This window comes from Tachyglossus aculeatus, chromosome 8 (genome assembly GCF_015852505.1).
Source record: "Tachyglossus aculeatus isolate mTacAcu1 chromosome 8, mTacAcu1.pri, whole genome shotgun sequence".
NCBI lineage: Eukaryota > Metazoa > Chordata > Mammalia > Monotremata > Tachyglossidae > Tachyglossus > Tachyglossus aculeatus.
This window is the reverse complement of record NC_052073.1, coordinates 24,726,729-24,733,468: the sequence shown is the minus strand read 5'-3', so window position 1 is coordinate 24,733,468 and position 6,740 is coordinate 24,726,729. Positions and strand designations below refer to the sequence as shown.

The window sequence follows — 6,740 nt, the reverse complement described above, 5'->3', positions numbered from 1 at the left end:
TTAGAACAGTGCTTGGCACATAGTAAGCACGTAAAAAATACCACTATTATTATTAGTAGTAGTAGTGAAAGTATTAAGTGCTTACTATATACAAAGCACTGAACTAGGCTCATGGGAAGCAGTGTGGCCTAGTGGAATGAGCACAGGCCTGGGAATCAGAAGACCTGGTTTCTAATCCTGCTTCTTCCACTGTCTGCTATATGACCTTGGACAAGTCACTTCACTTCTCTGCATCTCAGCTACCTTATCTGTAAGTGAGGAGTAAGATTGTGAGCCCCCATGAGACATGGACTATGTCCAACTTTCTATCTATCCCAGTGCTTAGTACAGTGCCTGGCACATAGTAAGCACTTAGCAAATACCACTGAAAAAAGTACACGTATAAAAGTTAAATAGGGAACTTGGTCCTTCAGGGATGGATCTTGTTTTATGCTGTCGAGTCGTTTCTGACCCGTAGAGACTCCGTGGACATAGCTCTCCCAGAACGCCCCACCTCCATCTGCAATTGTTCTGGCAGTGCATCCATAGAGTTTTCTTAGTAAAAATACAGAAGTGGTTTACCTTTGCCGCCTTCTGCTCAGTAAACTCAAGTATCCACCCTCAACTTTCTCCCGTGCTGCTGCTGCTTGCCCTGCACAGGTGAGTTTTGACTTGTAGGAGATTGCCTTCCATTCGCTAGCCACTGGCCAAGCTAGGAATGGAATGGGTAGGCCTCTGCTCGACTCTCCCTCTCATAGCCAAGACTGGTAGAGGACTGGAGACTCTCCAGTTGCGATCCTGAGAGCGACTAAGTGTTTGGGAGAGTAAGGGATGGATCAGACAGTTTTTATTAGGTTCCTGTCAAGTCTTTAAAATTTCCAAAGAAAAAACGAAGATCGGTCAATCAATCAGTGGTATTGACTGAGTATTTAGCATATACCAGGTCATTAGATCATCTCTAGGGAAGATAACCATCCATAACGCCTGGATTATCTTTACTGAGCCTTATTGTTGCTATCAGAATGATTCCACCTCAGAACATATTGTCAGGGGGTGTCATTTACACCACAATAACCCACTATCATTTGTGATATCACAACATCGCAATAGTACAACACTGAAAAAAAAAACCTATCCCCATTGCAAAAATGACAAACACGTGATCAATTGTTTGGATCTTTGTGCTTCTAAGTTGCAGAATATCCAAATACTTCAGAAAGTTTTTTTCTGTCAAATTTCAAAAAGAAGGTGGTGGAATGGGTCTCTTTTTGTGGTTTAAATGAATCTGAGTAATGAGATGCTAAGGTAAAATGTTTCTTTTGATATAATACTATTTCTTTTATATACCCATAGAAAAATACCAAGAATCAATGCCTCTCTAAAACTCTAGACAGCCACCACATATCAAGAAATGTCGCACTACAAACAGTAGAGCAACTAATCACATTAGCAGCCATATCATATGCACTGGGAGATTGAATATTACTCATGTCACAAAACTGGATGAGGTTGGGCACTAGGGAGAAAGTGAGATGAAAGAAATGATTCCATTTGCATTCTGAAAAATGACTGGAGAGACATGGAGGGAGTAGAATGGCATAAGACCGATTCATTATGATCATGGTCGATGAAGCTAATTTGCTAACAGGAGTAGCCTATTTCTGAGAATGTCTATGCACAGCCAAAGATTTTCATTAGTGATGCAAACTTGAAAGCAATCTCTTGATTCTGCTACATAGGCAGCACATTTTCTAACGGTGCATAGGTAAAGGAGTAGAAAATCGAATCAAGAGGGCTGACATGTCCTTAGAGATAAAAAATGGATAATACATATTGGAAATTTATTCATTTATATATTCATATTTAAATATTCATGTCTGTTTCCCCATCTGGACTGTCATCTCCTTGTGGACAGGGAATGGGTCTACCAACTCTATGGTACTCTCCCAAGTGCTTAGTAAAATGCCCTACATACAGTACTTATGTCAAACGGATCAGTGTACGCTTATTGTTGTGGAACTCCAAACAGAAAAATCCATTTGGTTGCCAGAAGGAAGTGAAGGATTGAACATGTGTTTGGAAACTGAGGGAAGGACGGTTTGTGGTTTGTGGCTTGACAATTGCATTTCTGAGACAGAATGAAGGAAGAATCTTTGTGGTGACAGAGTGAAAGGGCTGAAAAATATGCATTTTCTTTTTATTCTGACAGAATGAAGGAAGGCTTTTGACAAAATCCATTCTGTTCTCAGAATGAGGTTATTTGTTTGACTAAATGCCTTCCATCCGCCAAAATTATTTATCAGTCTTGCTTGTCATTATCACTAATCTGACTCCTCGTCGTGATTTCTGTCTAGGTACCAGATCCCTTCTCCCACGCATTTCACATCAACTTATTGCCTGCAAACAACTCTGTGGAAATGTCAGCATTGGGAAATTATCAGTTATAACCTGGGTCCATTATCGGAGGCTTTTTTTCTCCTTGGCTCAGGCTAGCCCGGGGATTTGAACTTTCTGCCTTTTGGTGTAATAAAGTTAAAGATGGCTTTGACCCAGATAATAATAATTATTATTATGGTATTTGTTATGCTTACTATATGCCAGACACTGTACTAAGCACTGCGGTAGATACTAGATAATCACTTCTGATGAAAGGAAAACATTTGATTCTGCCACAGGCAGTTTATCCCAAGGTATGTCACCAGCCTGGAAACAATGAACATGAGTCAGTTCAATTTAATTCCATTCAATCATATTTATTGAGCACTTACTGTGTGCAAAGCACTGTACTAAGCGCTTGGGAGAGTACAACACAACAATAAACAGACACTCCATGCCCACAATGAGATTACAGTCTGTGTGCAAAGCACTGTACTAAGCGCTTGGGAGAGTACAACACAACAATAAACAGACACTCCCTGCCCACAACGAGGTTACAGTCTAGAGGGGGAGACAGACAATATGACTAAATAAATAAATAAATAAATAAATAAATGAATAAATATATAAATTACGGCTGTGTACACAAGTGTCGTGGGGCTGGGAGCAGGGATTCATTCATTCATTCATTCAATCGTATTTATTAAGCGCTTACTGTGTGCAGAGCACTGTACTAAGCACTTGGGGAGCAAGTCAGGGAGACGCAGAAGGGAGTGGGAGAAGAAGAAAGGAGGGCTTAGTCGGGAAAGGCCTCTTGGAGGAGAGAGGCCTTCAGTAAGGCTCTGTTGGGGGAGAATAATCGTCTGTCAGAAATGAGGAAGGTTCCAGGCCGGAGGGAGGATGTGGGTGAGATGTTGGCAGCGAGATAAGCAAAATTGAGGTACAGTGAGAAGGTAACCATTCGAGGAGCAAACTGTGTGGGCAAGGCGATTGACTGCTTGTCAGCCCTGAACATCCATCAGTTTATCTGTCCTAGGCATTTATTAAGCACCTGTTCCATCAATCAATCAATCAATTGTATTTATTGAGCACTTACTGTGTGCAGAGCACTGTATTGAACACTTACTGTGCGCAGAGCACTGTACTAAGAGCTTGGAACAGGGTGACATAACATGGAGCTTACAGTCTAGAGGGTTCTAAATGCCTCCAAAACCCCGGACCAGCTTCCCGAGACAGTAGCGAAAGAAACGCACTCTCACCTATTGATGATGATGACATTTGTTAAGCGCTTACTACGTGCAAAGAACTGTTCTAAGCGCTGGGGAGGATACAAGGTGATCAGGTTGTCCCACGTGGGGCTCACAGTCTTCATTCCCATGAGAAGCAGCATGGCTCAGTGGAAAGAGCACGGGCTTTGGAGTCAGAAGTCATGAGTTCAAATCCTGGCTCTGCCAATTGTCAGCTGTGTGACTTTGGGCAAGTCACTTAACTTCTCTGTGCCTCAGTTATCTCATCTGTAAAATGGGGATTAGGACTGTGAGCCCCCTGTGGGACAACCTGATCACCTTGTAACCTCCCCAGCGCTTAGAACAGTGCTTTGCACATAGTAAGTGCTTAATAAATACCATCATTATTATTATTATTCCCATTTTACAGCTGAGGTAACTGAGGCCCAGAGAAGTTAAGTGACTTGCCCAAAGTCACACAGCTGACAAGTGGCAGAGCCGGGATTAGAACCCATGACCTCTGACTCCCAAGCCCATTCTCTTTCCACTGAGCCACACTGTTTCTCTACAGCTTCTGTCTCTATATGTACATATATGAACAAGTGCTGGGAGGCAGAAGGTCATGGGTTCTAATCCCACCTCCTCCACATGCCTGCTGTGTGACTTTGGGCAAGTCAGTTCACTTCTCTGGGCCTCAGTGACCTCATCTGTTAAATGGGGATTGAGACTGTGAACCCCACATGGGACAGGGACTGTGTCCATCCCGATTTGCTTGTATCCACCCCAGCGCTTAGTACAGTGCCTGGCACATAGTTCAGCACTTAACAAATAGAGAAGCAGCGTGGCTCAGTGGAAAGGGCCCGGGCTTTGGAGTCAGAGGTCATGGGTTCAAATCGTGGCTCCGCTAATTGTCAGCTGTGTGACTTTTTCTTAACTTCTCTGGGCCTCAGTTACCTCATCTGTAAAATGGGGATTAAAACTGTGAGCACCCCGTGGGACAATCTGATCACCTTGTAACCTCCCCAGTGCTTAGAACAGTGTTTTGCACATAGTAAGCAGTTAATAAATACCATTAAAAAAGAATACCATTATTCCAGTGCTTAGAACAGTGCTTGGCCCCAAGGGTTAGGAAGAGATATAACCAGAACCCAGAGGTCAAAGAGGAAATTTCCAAATATTTCAACAAGTGGAGCTTAGCAGAGCTCAAGGAATCCATGGTCTAATGAAATCATCCACGTTCCAAGGAGATGCAGGGGACTCCAAAGACTGTTAGAGGGGCTGTGTCAATGACCGCGTCCCCTGAGCATCCTGCAGGGAGGAGGGTGTTCAGAAATTTGGCTTTTGTCTCCTGGTCCTAATTCTGGGGAGGGAGGGTCTAAGGCTGGAGGGTGGAAAGGAGAAGCTATTTGTTCTTTGGAGTTAGAGGACGAAGTGTGCTGGAGTGTCATCATTAACACTTCTCTTCGGCAATCACGGTATCGACCGAGCGCTGAACTTGACTCTCAAAGCACATGCAAGAAATGTACAAGGGGCCTTGAGGAGCTTTTAGACTGTGATCCTCCTGAGGGATAAGGATCATGTCTATTATTTATTTGTTTTATTTGTACATATTTATTCTATTTATTTTATTTTGTTAATATGTTTTGTTTTGTTCTCTGCCTCCCCATTCTAGACTGCGAGCCCACTGTTGGGTAGGGACTGTCTCTATATGTTGCCAACTTGTACTTTCCAAGCTTAGTATAGTGCTCTGCACACAGTAAGCGCTCAATAAATACAATTGAATGAATGAATGAATGTCTAAATCTTTTCCTATGAATTATTTCCCAGCACTTAGTATAGTGCTCTGTCCATAGTAAGCACTTAATAAATCCTCCTTCTACCGTTATCACCCTCTCGGGGTCTGGAAAACTGGAAACCTGGAGAGTTTTCCAGGACTCTACCAGTCTCGACTACGGGAGGGAGAGTCGAGCAGAGGCATATCCATTCCTTTCCTAGCTTGGGCAGTGGCTAGCGAGTGAAAGGCAATCTGCTACAAGTCAAAACTCACCCATGCTGGGCAGCAGCGGCTTGGGAGAGAATCGAGGGTGGAGACTCAAGTTTATTGCGTGGAAGGAGGAAATGGTAACCCACTTCTGTATTTTCAAGAAAACCCTACGGATACACTACGAGGATGATTGCAGATGGTGAGCGGGACATTCCGGGAGAGATGTCGCTATGGGTCGGAGATGACTCAAAGGCACAAGGCAAGACAAGACTAATGCTATCTACTATAACTACTACTGCTACTACTACTTTCGGTCAATCAGTCAGTCAGTCAATTGTATTTATTGAGCACTTACTGCGTGCAGAGCACCGTATTAAGCACTTTCAGTCCGAACACCCAAATGGTGCAGTGAAACTACCATTAAGAGCATGAGAACGTAGATGAAAATAATGGGCACATATGGGTAAATCAATAAAGGAAGAACAAATAGGTACACGAGGGGATCCAATTTGTACTTCCCAAGCGCTTAGTACAGTGCTCTGCACACAGTAAGTGCCCAATAAATACAATTGAATGAATTTACCCATTTTGATGGTATTGACACCTGTCTACTTGTTTTGTTGTCTGTCTCCCCGCTTCTAGACTGTGAGCCCGTTGTTGGGTAGGGACCATCTCTATCTGTTGCCAATTTCTACTTTCCAAGGGCTTAGTACAGTGCTCTGCACACAGTAAGCGCTCAATAAATACATTTGAATGAATGAATGAATCCGTAAACTTAAGGGCAAGGAATTGAAAGGAGACAAAAAAAATATGACATCCAAGCCATTTATGTCAACAGTGGACTAGTTCTCAAATCTGCACAGAGTAAGCGCTTAATAAATATGATTGAATGAATTAATGAATGAAATTCAATAATTGAATGCATCCGGCTCTCAAGAGAAGCAGATAAGCAACCAGATGGGCCCATCTTGACTTTGGCATTGAGCCTTCATTCATTCAATCGTATTTATTGAGAGCTTTCTGGGTGCAGAACACTGTACTAAGCACTGGGCAGAGTACAATACAACAATCAACAGATGTATTTCCTGTCCATCCAGTGGGTGCTTCCAATTTTCTATTTCTGGGAATGTGTCTACCAACTCTGTTATATTGTACTTTCCCAAGCGTTTAGTACA

General features: G+C 42.8%; 1 non-coding gene across 1 annotated transcript; it reads right to left on the bottom strand.

The window, feature by feature from the left end:
- Positions 1-649: 649 nt before the first annotated feature.
- Positions 650-787, bottom strand: LOC119931971. The gene has a single exon (XR_005452263.1). It is a non-coding gene; the product is annotated as a small nucleolar RNA SNORA7 (small nucleolar RNA).
- Between the last annotated feature and the right edge of the window lie 5,953 nt (positions 788-6,740).